Raw genomic sequence first — 15,383 nt, 5'->3', positions numbered from 1 at the left:
CAATTTTCATTATGTTAACTATATTTAGGCATTCTTATTTATTTGGGTTAGAAATTACACATTAAGAATAATAGATTAAGGGTCACTATGACACGCAGAAAGTAGTATATAAAGTAATCAAGCCGCTATAACATTAATAGCGAGTTTCTTGATATTCTAGTTTGGTTTTCTTTCCTGTTGTTATTCCGGCCTCCTACCGTGAGCCTCCCCTAGATTGTGCCAAAGTGCATTACAATTGTCGGGTTATTAGATACCACAACAACAACACAAAAATACAACACGATATACCACCCTCTTTTTTTTCTGTCTGTATTAATTTATTTCTAAATTTCTTCTTTTCTAAACGCCTCTTTTTTACAACTGGTTGCCGGGAATACTTCCGTTTCCGTTTTCTCTCTTTTGGCAATTTTTCAGAATGTTTATTAGTGATTTCATCAGTTAATAGGTTAGCTTGTGTATTTATGCATGAAATATAAGAATATCCTATGTTTTTTGCAACACTGCAGCACTCACCCGTGTTTTCAGATTTTCACTTTTACTGAAACAAAACCGTTTTGGTGCTTTTGATGCATACATATTATTTGTAGATTCAACATCCTTTGTGGATCCAGCCGGTACTAGCCGTTCAGCATTGTTAGCTACCATGTCAAATATGATTTGGACGTCTTGTCGGTTTACCACTAGGGAGATATTTATGAAAATTATTTTCAATGCTTTTATTGCACCAATTGCCACATGTCATGATTACAGAATGAATGTGGAACAATTGCTGTCAATGTTTCTTTGAGCTTAGTTTCATTGTTTTTATTTTGTTGAATAGCATATGAAAAACACATTTTGTAATATTCTATAATATCTGTACTTAGTGTTTTGTGCTTAGATTTCAAAATATAAAAAGCATTACTGAGTGATTTTGTTGAAGGATTGATATCGCTCCATTTTTTTTTACCTCGTGGTCCAAAGCTTCTTTTACCCTAGACAAAGTAGCTGCATCATCATCCATAATGAGCACATCAACAGGAACCCCAGACACTTCTTCAATATTTTCCATCAGGGATGCTCCTGTTGACGATTCCATGGCTTTTGCGCTTTTTGTCTAATTCGTTTGACAGTTGTGCGGTTTTGCGTCTATTTTGGCTTTCTCAGCACTGTGACATATGGCGCACTGTGTAACACGAAGGTCATAATCTAACATTTTCCCAGTAACCTGACCAATTGCTGTTCCAACGCCCGACGAACTACTGTACGAGCGACATGATCCTCGCTTCTGCCAACACATATCGTACTTTACTGACAATCCTTTTCCTGGAGTTGCAATTCTTAAAAGAAAATTAATTTTACATTATTATATTTGATTATATTGGTTTTATAATTCTAATTATAAATTCCACGTAGTATATAAAAAAGACTAGTATTGTCAGCAAAACCGGATGTAGCGGCAAAATCATTTAATGCTAATTATGAGCTACGCGTAGTTTTGGGAATTGATTGATTGATGATTGCTTGATGTCCATTGGCAATTATTTCATGCATGTTCAGGACGATGTAATTTTAAAGTGCTTCGTACAGGAATAAAGGAAATCTGTGTATAGGAGACAATTAGAAGTGAACCCAACAACTTAAGACATCAACATGTAGATACTCTGTCCTTGCAAATAAGATGGTATATACATTCATCATGTAATTCTGGAAATTTCATAAATGATTACGTAGATGAGGCACTACCTTTTTATACGACCGAAAAGTATTTGCGTTCGTATAATGTTATAACGTTGTCAGCCTCGTCCTCGTCGGAAGACATTTAGTTTCCAGACAATAATTGTACGGACCTCTATGGAATTTTATCAAAAGGTTCTATACCCAAAAAAAAGGAAGGTTGGGATTGATTTTGGAGGTTATGGTCCTAATTTTTAGAGAAAAGGAGTAAAAAACAATACTTTTCAAAAGTCTTGATTTCTTAGGTTATTTTATGTGTTGAATCTAACTGTGTACTTTGATTTTGGAATATGTGCCCGTTTTTGAATTGGTCCACCTTTAGTTCCAAAATTAAACTTTATTTGATTTCTTCCAAAACTGAATTCTTGGGGTTATTTGATATACTGATTTTAACTGTGAATTTAAATTTTATGCCTGGTTTTCGAATTGGGTTCAAGATTAAACTTCGTTCGATTTTAATAAAAAAATAAATGGGGAATGTGTCCATGGGACACAGATGATGCCCCCGCGTGCACATAAAGTTGTAAAGGGACATAACTTAGGAACTGTAAAAAAATTGCTACCCAAATTTGTACTTGATCAGAGCTTTGTGGTAATAATCATTGTGTATACGTTTCATAACATTTAGTTGAGGCAAACTAAAGTAAGAGAAAAGAAACGAAAAATTCAGCAATTTTTCCATTTGTAAAGGGGCATAACTCTAGAACGGTAGAAGTGACACCACCCAAATTCAAACTTGATCTGAGTATGTGGTAATAAGCATTGTGTATAAGTTTCATAATATTTGGTTGAGGCAAACTGAAGTTAGAGAACGGAAACGAAAAAATTAGCAATTTTTCCATTTGTAAAGGGGCATAACTTTAGAATGGTAAATATGACGCTACCAAAATTCAAACTTGATCTGTGTTTTGTGGTAATAAGCATTATGTGTAAGTTTCATAACATTTGGTTAAGGTTCATCATAACAAACTTTTGAAAAAATAAAAAAAAAACATTTAAAAATATTTCTGCCAAACAATTTATGACTTATAACATATCATTGTGTTCATCATGGTCATTACTATAATAGTGTTACATTGATTTAAATATTAAATGTCAAATAAAAGAAATATAATACCAAATGTAAGTCCTTTTGTAGAAAAAATGCCCTGTATATATTCTGTCTTCTAAAACTATGAAAAATTAAAAAAAAACATTCTTTGTAACTATATCTATGTGCTACCAATGATATTTAATGCATTAATTGCAAGATTTCAATTAAATTCTAATGTTAGTGTTTGGTTTTCATTTGAAAAAAATATATGAAATCTTCCATTTTGGAAATACTTTTGGGAAAAGTATGGAAAGCATGTTTTCAAAAACTCAATGAATGGTTAAATGTTATATAATATAAATGAAGTTAGAAAGTTACCATGGTGGGTGATTAAAATTGAACCTTATTGTACCAAATCAATTAACTTCATCAGTAGATAAAGAAAATATCTGTTTTTTGTTAAAAAAATATAAATAAAATTTTTAATGCTTATTACCTCCCTTTTTACATACTAAATGTATTTAGTATGTATACCAACAGATAGCAAAACATTATGAATTATGTGCATTTGTTCCATGCAAAAGGCCATACATTGAACATAATTTGTTTGAATCAACAGCTTTTTGTTTCTTGATTATATTGTTCTCTTTGGCAATCATACCACCAATGTCATATAAATTTTATATTTGAAATATTGCTTGTTTCATTGTTTGGATTATTGTATTTGATTATCTAGACCAAGCTCAGACAACCTTATTTTTGAAGTGTTGTTGTATAATTAAATTATTTGTAAGGAAAGCATCCTTATCAAGCTATTGCTGCACATTAAATTATCATATTGTACTTACATCTATAAATCAATCAATTTCAAAGAGGAATTTGTAAAATCCTCTAGCAAATGATCAATTTCATAAGGTTCATCACAGTCTTCATATAAAACTTCATATACAGCATCTTTGTCTCCATCTTTATTCTTGATAACAGAAATTACCCTGCCTGTATACCACTTTCTGTTGTTGTTTTCCTCCACCCATTCATGTAATATTTCTTTCCCAACAAATTTTGGTCCAGAACATTTGCGTTTTGATCTGAAAACAAAAGAACAATTAATTATTTATAAACTTCAATAACAAGTTTAATAACAATTTTAATTATCCAAGTAAATGGGATGGTTGCATTTTTTTTTATTGTAATTTTATAAAAGAATTAATATATTGTTTTTTTTTTTATAATAAATCAACATTTATATGTGTAAACGCTGATTAGGGACAACTTCAATTTGTGTAGGCCATAAAGATCACATAGAAAATTTAATAAATTGCTCCGCTGGGCGCAGCTTGATACGACTGCAGAGGTCGAACCCTGAACAGTTGGGGCAAGTATGGACACAACATGCAATATTGAAACAGCTCTGAATTTGGATTGTGATTAAATATTTGACACAGCATAGGTTTCTGACACAAAATGAATGTGGTCTAAGAACTTAAAAAATTTTAATTTACCTATTCAAACCATATCATTATTATTTGCTTTTATATATGAATCAGAAATAACCAACTTAAAATGGAAAATTTTAAAGAAAAAAAAAAGGAAAAAAAATACCCCTCCCCACATTTTTTTTAACCCCCTTATGATTCATCATCCCCAAACTCAATCCCAGCATTTCCTTTGTGGTATGGTACCTTGTAGTACAATTTCAGAGAGATCCATACATTGAACACAAGTTATTGTCTGGAAACTAGAAAAATGCTTATCTTTTGCCCCTTTTTGGCCCGTTATTCCTAAACGTATTGGGCAATTACCCCCAAACTCAATTCCAGCTTTCCCTTTGTGGTATGGAACCTTGTAGTACAATTTCAGAAAGATCCATACACTTACACACAAGTTATTGTCATGAAACTAGAAAAATGCTTGTTTTTTGCCCCTTTTTTGGCCCCTAATTCCTAAAATTTTGAGGCAATTACCCCTAAAATCCTAGCATTCCCTTTGTGATATGTTACCTTGTGGTACAATGTCAGAGAGATCCATACACTAAGACACAAGTTATTGTCTGGAAGTTACAAAAATGCTTATCTTTGGCCCCTAATTCCTTAACTGTTGGTACCATAACCCCCAAAATCAATCCCAACCTTCCTTTTGTTGTATTGAATCTTATAGTAAAACTTCATAGAGATCCATTCTCTTAAACTAAAGTTATTGTTCGAAAAACCAATGTGTCTTCGGACGACGACGTCATACCAATATACGACAGCAAAAATTTTTTGCGGTCGTATAAAAATGAAACATATGCAATGGATTTAACATGAAACTTTTAAACACCTGAGGAATATGAAAATTGTCATCAAATTTATTGAAACTTTATTGTATAGTTTTAGGTCTTTTCATCCAAAAGACTGTTTTTCTAGTTAATGCTAATCCTTTTTTTCTCAAATGTAACCTACTTAATTACACTCAGTTGGTTTGAAGTAACAAGAGCAACATGATGGGTGGCACATGTGGAACAGGATCTGCTTACCCTGCAAGAGCACCTGAGTTCAAACCCAGTTTTTGGTGGGGTTGGTGTTGCTCTTCTTTAGTTTTCTATGTTGTGTTTTGTGAGCAGTTGTCTTTAGAACTTTTTTTTTTTCGTGTCGCTGTCAGTTTATTTTGAAATTATGTTTTGAAAACTCTTTCGCATCTTTCCACCGTCTTTTGCAACCATACAACATGTACTAGTACTTTTGATTTTTAGTATACATTTAAATAATAATATATTTTACCTTTTAGCAACTTTACTGGTATTTTTTACACTGCTTCATCTATCTCTGTGTCACTTTTGACTGTCAAGGGTTTTCTACGTCTTGTCGGTAAAGTGAAGACAAGACGTAGAAAACCCTTGACAGTCGAAATGCTTCCTAAATATGGTACCTCAGTGTACTGAAATAAATAAATAAAATGTAACATGTGTAATAACAGCTACTAACTGATTGGTCGTTTAATTTTTGTTCTAATGTTCTAATAGTCATGATAGTATTACAAGAATTCTTTCATCTAATATTCTAACACACTTTAATTTGTACACAATAGGAGATTTTACATTACCTATAATTTATGTGTGTTGTACGAAATATCTGAACAAAATGTATGTTACCATCATAATTTCCATATATCCACTGGACAAAGCCACAATTATTTCAAGCAAAATATTTCAGTTTTATTTACATTATACAATAAAAAAAATATGCATCGCTGTAGTAGTGTTAATTGCTCAATGCTTGATACTATTTTCTACATTACACACATCAATAAAGAGGTAAAATTAGCCTTATTTTAACACTATTGTTGTTCCCCTGTTTACATGTACATGTACAATTTAGATTTTATGTTCAAGAGGGCATGGAAGAGACACTAATTGCATTAATGACCAAATGATTATGATAGAATATTTTCCACATCTTTGATTTTGGATACATTTTGTAGCTAGGAGAGCAACACAGAATAGGTTCATTTTTTCATGTGATTTTTTTTTAAATGGGAGATGATATCTGAGAACATGATATGAGGAGGCTGTAATTCAGTGGTTGTCGTTTGTCTATGTGTTACATAATATTTGTTTTTCGTTTATTTTGTGTACATAAATAACATAAATGACTATGCGTTATGGGCTTTGCTCATTGTTGAAGGCTGTACGGTGACCCGTAGTTGTTAATTTCTGTGTCATTTTGGTATGTTGTGGAGAATTGTGTCATTGGCAATCATACCACATCTTTTTTATATGTATTTGCTCACTATTTGTATGGTTCTATTTATATTACTTTGTGGTGGATTGTCAGTATCACAGGTAAAATATTTTTTGTTAAAATGTCGAAATTGTTTCTCAGATTAGAAGGCATTTATTGGTTTTTAGTAATGACAATGCCTGACATGATGATTGGGGCTAGATGAGCTAGAAAGTAAACTTCTGTGTTGTTTTTTATCAATTCTTTGATAACATCTCCTCCAAAGCTGGCCCAAGCAAAAAAAAGTTTTGACCAATATGAAAACGATATCAACAAAAAAACCTGTGTGAGCATGCTTCAAAGACTCATAACTGCTCCAAAAGTAATCTGATAGAATTTCAAGCATGTCAAGTGGGTATTATGAAAATCTACTTAATATGTCTAAATATCAAAAAAGTTACAGTATTCAATATGAAAAAGGTATTGCAAAATTATTCTCTTTTCAATTTTTTTTTGTTATATGGATACAAATATAAGTGATACCAATACTGTATTTGTTGTGGTATGAAAGTGCAGTAATTAACATTTACTGTAACAATGTTAATTCACACAAATTAAGAAATAAACAAATGAATGAAAAATGTTGAACATGTACAATGAAATATAGTTTTAGAAATCGATTAGGCCAGATAGGCCTTATAAATTTTTTTTTTTTTAACATACTGAATGACCATTTACACTCAGGACCGAGTCATCAGTAGCCAGTACAGATGTATTAAAACAACCTAGCATCATATTGCTAGTAGCGAGTGTAGCATTGTCGGGTAAATTTGTTTTTTTAAAATTTGGTTAATAGACAAAAAATGTTTGGTTCAAATCATAATAAAATGCTTTTATCTCCTTATTACTTACATTGTACATAGAATGGATACTACCCTGACAAATCCTTGTACATGAGAGTTGTCTGTCAAATCTTTATTTCACAAAGAATGAATTGCATAACAATGAACTGAGCTCAAAGCAAAGCACTTCAATAATACACTTAGACAAAGAGCTCAATCCAGTGATATACTTTGTACTACAGGTCCTTCATGAACATCCTATCCACCAAAACCATATCTCATAAACATGCCATACTACATGGTTCGATCAATAGTCCTGAAAAAGACATGAATTTTATTATCATATTTTAATTATATATACACAGGTTAAAAGTTATATACTCCAATGGCAGTCTTTCCTGCTAAAATGTCATGTGTAGAATGTGATATACCATTTCTGGGTCTATATGGGTACTGTCCTTTATATTCATTAGGTCATTTTGACACAGCAAAATATATAGAAAATGTTAACTTTGATCTGGAAATTGAGTTCTTTTTCACAAAATAAACCCACTAAAACTAAACTTTGAATGCAAAAGAACCCTAAATGGCTAACAGATATTTCTATAAAGAATAGTCCATGATGATTATTGTTATTAAAGAGTTCATGAAATGTACACCGATTCTGTCAGTTGAATGGACAAAATGAGATAAGTTATATAAACATAAAGGTTTTTTCAACAGTTGTGGTGTAAATTAAATCAGTTTTATTTTATGGTTGACATATTTAAGTATATATGTAGATCATTGGCTTTTCAACACATTGATATTTTACAATATCGATTATCTATTTATTGTTATATTGTTGGTATTTTTCACCTTCCTAAAACAGTTGTAAAGCAACATGAACACAAGCTTAATAGATCTTGATAGGGTGTCCTCAAATATTTTGACGTTGCTGAAAAATTTTGGTTGACATATGTATCCTCTTCTCATCGTTTTTCGTGCTATTAAGAATGCATACTGTCGTCACAATTTCCATTGAAAAGGCATGCATAGTACAAATTCATATGACGTACGAAAACATATGATCTGACCATATACATGTACATGTATGTATAGGTTATCAGCTTTTCAACACATATTAGCCAGTAAGCCGCAATGAACCTATTATGGCGAGTGAGCGCAGCTAATGAGCTAAAATGAATCAAATTGGATCCTCAGTGGGGGATATTTTAAGGGATCTATATGAAGAAAACCTGATCATCTGTTTATCGTTCTATTACTGGATTTTTCAACTCCCTAACTTGGCCTAAGACAGTTTTTACAGACGAAAGCAAGCTTGATAACTACTCCTCACACACATGTATAGATTATCGGCTTTTCTACACGAGTCATGAATATCGTAAAATGTTAGCCAGTGAGCAGGCCCGCAATGAACCTTTTTAGGGAGTGAGCCCAGCTAATGAGCTAAAATGAATCAAATTGTGTACTCAGTCACAGTTGGTGATATTTTAAGGTATCTACACAAAGAAAACCTGCTTATATAAATCTCAGTGGCGGATCCACAACTTTTCATAAAAAGGGGGTGGCCGCTGACTGACCCAAGGGTTGCCCACTCCCGTCATGCTTCCCCTTTTTTGGACGATCAATGCATTTGAATGGGGACACTTAGTTGGAACACCCCACCCTTTGTCCCGAGTTGGGAACCCCTTTTATAAAATGGCTGAATCCGCCCCTGCTTCCCTATAAAATCAACCAAATTTTCCTCACCCCTAGGATCCGTCTATGTAACTGTTTATCGTTCTGCGTAATACTGGCTTTTTCACCTCCCTTACTTGGCCCTGGCCTAGACAGTTGCTTATCTGTTTATCGTTCTGTCACTGGCTTTTTTTAGACTAGAGTCTAGAGTCAGTAGAGACTTCATGTGTACAAACCTGACGTCAAACTCGTGTACTATAAAAGAAGAGACAAATGATTTCACATTAAATCCTGTAACATTACATCTAAAGATAATTATAATCCAAAGTAAGTTATATTACGATGTCAATGGACTAAATTCCCGCGCAAATGTCATCACTGGGATAGACCAAAACGAATTTTAGGTTTATGTATCATTCACATTCCGATCAATTTACTCAGTTAAATAAAATATATGTGTTAACTATTTTTATATTGGTTTTGAATTTAGTTAATCTATCAGAAAAAAGGATTTATTTCTCGCAGATAGCCCTCAATACTATACACCAAGTTGAACTCGACACTGAAGCTAAAAAAACCTAAAACATAATAGTATATGGAATCGTCGAAACGGATTACCTAATATTGATATAGGTAGGTGAAATATGTAGATTCAGAATTGTGTACACAGAAATAAGATCAGAAATAAAGCCCTATGTAAGGTGAAAACAATAACACAACTGTATAAAATCATTGTTTATTAAATTTGCTTGCATAAGAACCCTGAAGTTAAAATTTATAACGATTACGTTTATCCTGTCAACCCCTTTTCTTCATTGCATCAAGGCTTCCGTTGCTTTACATCGAGCAGCAATTCAACCAATCGGGGAATGTTAAGTTGGGACATACCTCTATTTTTGGAAGCTTGATCTTTACATCGAGGCTTGCGTTGCTTTACACCGAGGCCACAGTAGTTCGACCAATCGGGGAATGTTTATTTGGGGCATGTGACCTATTGAACTGCAGGTTTTATAATATTTTAATCGAAATTGTAGAAAAATGAAATGTTGTTAGTACATACAAAACAGAAAATGATGAATACTTTTAGTAAAAGATAATTTGGATCCGGGTTCTGTGTATTCACATCATTTGTACAACTCTCCTTACTGATGCCATTTTTTGGAATTTCTGTGACCTAAATGGTTCGCGAAAATTAATATTGTAGTATATATATAGTAACAAATTCTTTTTAAATGTTGTAAAGGTATTTTTTTAATTTATTTGCAAACCAGGTGTTGAAAAATTCAGGATTGTTTGAACTTTTTTTTTCTTGTTATTGTTTTGTCTTCAGTTTTTTTGTTTTTTATAATTTTATTTTCTGATGAAGTAAACACACTGATAACTATTAAATGAGATGTTAAGCAAATTATCAGCAAAAAAGTCAGTGTTTAAATCATCAGAAAAAGATAACTCTTTATAACAAAAAATTTAACCCAAAAAACAAATAAAAAAATTGAAAATTCTGATTTTAATGGTACCAAGTTGATTAAAATCCGACCAGAAATGATCCCACAATGTTTTTTTGGAAAAATGTGATTTTATACGAAATATATATCTAGCGAACGCAAGTGACATCGTCTCAATTTTTTTGGTCTGACAGAAATATTTTTTATTAACGGTATTCTATACTGAAGATCTTATTTCACATAGGAAAAGTACCTATCAATTAGGTCTGCTTTTCTTCCTGTTGTTACAGCTCCCCTTACAACCAATTCTGCGTTTAACTTGGGTAGCGTCCACTTATTATACTTTGCCGACTCCATTAGTTTATCATAGTTACAAGCGTCAAAACGATATATAAGCGTTTCGCTAACCACCGATAAAACAACAGCGACCCCTCGAGTGCAAAATTCGGTGAATGAAAACCATTGAAAGTCTTAAGAAGACGTTGACATTCCTCATTCATGGATTTTATAATGGCGCGATAGATCCTTACACACTATCGATTTACTCACTATACACCTTATCGCTATTTGGAAATCTGTCCCGGTTGACCCGAGAATCTGTCTCACTTGAACTATCGACGTCATACAACAATCACTTTCCATTGTGGCGTCAGATATTTTGTATTGTGACGTCAAAATTTTACGGAAACCTTTGTGATATCCAGTAATGCCTAATGGCGGACAAATAGCGATAAGGTGTATTGATTTATATAACACAATTGTATAGAATTTCATTAAACAATACTTCGGTGTTAATTAATATAGACATACATAAGCATGACATACGTTTTATATATATCTTTGTCAAGATTAATATATTAGCTTAACAGTGTACTTCACTAGAATTACATTTTGAGCGGAGGAAATTTAGTAAGAGCCAGTCTGTTGTTTAAATCATGCAAAATGGTCCGAATCCAAAATTATCCAATCAGACTGATATTTTGTATTTTTGATACCTTATATGTAATAACTATTTGTGCAAAATATTTTGAAAAAATATTCAGCCTTTATTTGTGTATGCAGAACATTCGATAATTGTCCATTTCTGTACTGACAAATGGCCATTTTAAGCCTATTTTAGGGTATTTTGACCTGGTTTTTTGTATTATTATAGAAAATGTGTAGCTTAATGATAACTAATACCTTATTCTAATATGACGTGCTTCTTTCGCTTTGTAAACAACACCGTGATAAAATTCTCAACATATCTATACTTAGCGCAGACTCAGAGATCTCCATATTGGTGGCTGTTACTGTTTACCTCCCACGTAAATCCACATGTATCGTAACCTATGTGCAAACACTATGTCGGTTTCATTGTGTCCAAATTGAAATTGAAAAAGAAAGTACAGAACCGTTATTCCTATTATATTGCATAACAAAAATAATTAATGCATAAGAGCTTAAAAAATGTATCAAATCAAAATAAAATAAAATTCCGCCAAATTTCATGAATGATCTTGGCGCATTAACGTCATGTCATACAAATGAAAACTCTAAAGCTGAATGTTTTCCGTTACGTATACGCCCTAAGTTCGGATAATATTGCATTAAAATAGAGTTTTGAGGTAGGTGTTATTTCATTTTCTATTCCATTGCATTATTCGCACATTTGTGGATTTCAGCAAGTCAACATGGCAGCTCACTCCTTAGTTACGACATGGCGGCTCACTCCTTAGTTACGACATGTCAACTCTGGATTTGACAGTAAATAGCAGCAAACGAAAAATAAATGTTTGGGTTAAGAATTATGAGAATTGAACACATTTTTTCTACTGCTTATTTGAGAAATATTTCATGTAAGACTTATATTTATATGAACTTTGTAGCTTTTATCTTACAGGGGGTAAAATATAACAGCCATACACACGGCAATCTTACGTTCGCTTAAGTTCTTAAATTACCGTATTTGTCCTATTAGGATCGAAATAATTCCTGGAAGCCATAGATAAACAAACAACTTAAACTGAAAGAAAATTATGATAGTTTTCAAAGTTTTGACATTTCTCAATACCCCTACTGGCAGGTTGATATTGCATGGTTTTGAAAAGTGCCGATTCAGCAAAATTTGTCTTTTTTAAAGACCGGAATCTAATGCAGCAGAGTGATTTTTATGATCATTTTAAATATTGTAAAAATCATCTATTTAATTACTATATTTATCATAAAAGCTTAATTACATATTTTGAATATTGTATTTTAGTTTAACTTATTACTTGCAAACCTGATCTTTATGTATAGTAGTATTCAATTTATTTTATACCCGTACGAAATTATAAGGCGTATTACGCCTGGAAATCTGGCGTAAACCAGTCGTAAGTGGTAGTTACGTGTCCAGATCCAGTCGTTATGGAGCAGGAAACGTAAATTTGTAGCATTTCCAGGCGTAGAAAAAAGTGATAAACCTGGCGTAAAATAAAATAAGGAAGGCGTAAATTGTCCTACGGGCGTAAAAGTGTTGGAAGGGCGTAAATCATAATACCCATAATGCTTTGTTTAAAGGATCATGGGAATTTTATTCAAAATTTGGCTCTCTGGTATTAGCTTGCAAGAGTTGGACATATGGCAGCTTGAAATATTCAGGGAAAATTAGCTTTTTTGTGCTTTTTGGAAGAATTTGAAATTGGAATTATGGAATCAAATTGATGAATGAAAATTGTGAAATGAAAGGAAAGTAGTATACATGATAAAGAATAATTATATGAGTAAACTAAGTTATTAAGTTTTTATTTTTTTAACATTATTTCAAATTCTGGAAATCCTCACTCATCCTTGGATAATAATATTCAAATCTTTCACAAGTTAAATGACAATATTATCATTGATTTTTTAGTTCAATTTAATAATGACATTAATTTTCAAAACAACTTAATCCTAATGTTAGATTTATTTCAAGAAAAATTAATTGTCATAATTCTTATATGTCTTTATTTAAATAATTATAATATTATAATATAATTATAATAATAGCGTCTTCAATTGTTAAAATTATTTCAAGTTTTATGTCAAACAGTGAAAAATTTAATCAACAGTACAAATTTGTATCAAATACACAAAATACACAGGTAGTGTCTGGTTTTCTGTTGACCAGGCGTAATCATTTAAATATTACGCCTAATTTTACGCCTGGTTTCAGCCTCAGTTACGCTTGGTTTCCGCCTGGTTTACGCCTGGTTGACGCCTGGACATGCATTCCTTAAACACTGCAATGACGCCAGGATAAAATATGATTTCTACGCCTGGTTTCCGTGTCATTTACAGGCGTCACATTTCGTACAGGTATGAATATTCATTGGGGATTTACTTGAATCGTTGTATCTGATTGGCTGTTAGTATTTCGCGGTCAAGTTTAATTTCCTTTGACTTTGTTTTGTACCTAGTACATTTCCTCGGGACGATAGCCATGACAGTTGATTGTATCAAGTTATGTCCCCATTACATTGACCATATAGATAGTTACCTGTATACCTTATTATTTTGGACACAACATAATTATTGAATACTGTAAGTTTACTTCTTTATTAACATGATTATTTATATTTTTCACGTAAATAATATTCTAGTAAAGTTACTATTTTCTTGTATCGTTCTCCTCATATCGCATGCATGTTACACTAGTAAGAAAGATGTATATGAGAGTATTTTTATTAAGTTACGACAGGAACATATATATTGTTAGATATACTGTTCCCAGGTTACGAGTACATGATTTTATGATCTACGGTTTATTTGCCACGGTAGATTTATATTGTTAATTTGTGTACATAACTATTTGATTATTTTCACGAATAGTCTTTATTTTATAAATGGCGGCTTGTTAAACAAAAGACGGAAAAGTGTTTCCATTTATATAAAGTAATAGTTTTGTATTGAATAGTTTTTATAAAGTACAAATATGAATGAGTAAAGAATATTTGTCACATTGTACATTTTTATAATTTGAGTCCGAGTATTTATGTTCATATTTTGCATGGTTTCAGCACTCCAATTGATATACTTATATATAGAACATATGATTGTATGATGTGCTGTTAGCCTTTTCCAGTTAAACTCACTCCACAAGTGGTAAGAGTATATTTAATTATAGTTTGGCATTTTTGTCGAGCCTGCGACTTTTGTCGCAGAAAGCTCGACATAGGGATAGTGATCCGGCGGCGGCGGCGTTAGCTAACTTCTTAAAAGCTTTATATTTTAGAAGGTGGAAGACCTGGATGCTTCATACTTTGTATATAGATGCCTTATTTTACGAAGTATCCGTCTGTCACATGTCCATTGTCTTTGACCTCATTTTCATGGTCCAGTGACTACTTAAAAAAAAAGTTGTGATTTTTTGTAATGTTAATTTCTCTCTTATTATGAGTAATAGGATAACTTTATTTGGTATGTGCGTACCTATCAAGGTCCTCATGCTGTCAGACAGTTTTCACTTGACCTCGATCTCATTTCATGGATCAGTGAACGGCAAGGTTGAGTTTTGGTGGTCAAGTCCATATCTCAGATACTATAAGCAATAGGTCTAGTATATTTGGTGTATGGAAGGATTGTAAGGTGTACATGTCCAACTGGCAGGTGTCATCTGACCTTGACCTCATTTTCATGGTTCAGTGGTTATAGTTAAGTTTTTGTGTTTTGGTCCGTTTTTCTTATACTTTATGCAATAGGTCTACTGTATTTGGTGTATGGAATGATTGTAAGGTGTACATGTCCAACTGGCAGGTGTCATCTGACTTTGACCTCATTTTCATGGTTCAGTGGTCAAAGTAAGTTTTTGAGTTTTGGTCTTTTTTTCTTATACTATATGCAATAAGTCAACTATATTTGGTGTATGGAAATATTCTATGATGTACTTGTCAGTCTCGCAGGTTTTATTTGACCTTGACCTCATTTCCACAGTTCATTGCTCAGTGTTAGGTTTATGTGTTTCAGTCTG

The 15,383-nt window shown here is 32.4% G+C and overlaps 2 long non-coding RNA genes across 3 annotated transcripts in view; one reads left to right on the top strand and one right to left on the bottom strand.

Annotated features, from left to right (window-relative positions):
• The window catches only part of LOC127711201 (uncharacterized), a 221,135-nt gene that overhangs the window by 54,321 nt on the left and 151,431 nt on the right, over positions 1-15,383 (top strand). The gene's annotated exons all lie outside the window — the stretch shown is intronic.
• Positions 2,868-5,552, bottom strand: LOC127711208 (uncharacterized). The gene is made up of 3 exons (XR_007986596.1): positions 5,509-5,552; positions 3,598-3,837; positions 2,868-2,888 (listed from the first exon to the last, which is right to left on the bottom strand). It is a non-coding gene; the product is annotated as an uncharacterized LOC127711208 (long non-coding RNA).

The sequence above is a fragment of the Mytilus californianus genome, unplaced genomic scaffold, assembly GCF_021869535.1.
Source record: "Mytilus californianus isolate M0D057914Y unplaced genomic scaffold, xbMytCali1.0.p SCAF_8, whole genome shotgun sequence".
In the NCBI taxonomy this organism is placed as follows: Eukaryota; Metazoa; Mollusca; class Bivalvia; order Mytilida; family Mytilidae; genus Mytilus; species Mytilus californianus.
This window is presented reverse-complemented; position numbering and strand designations above follow the sequence as displayed.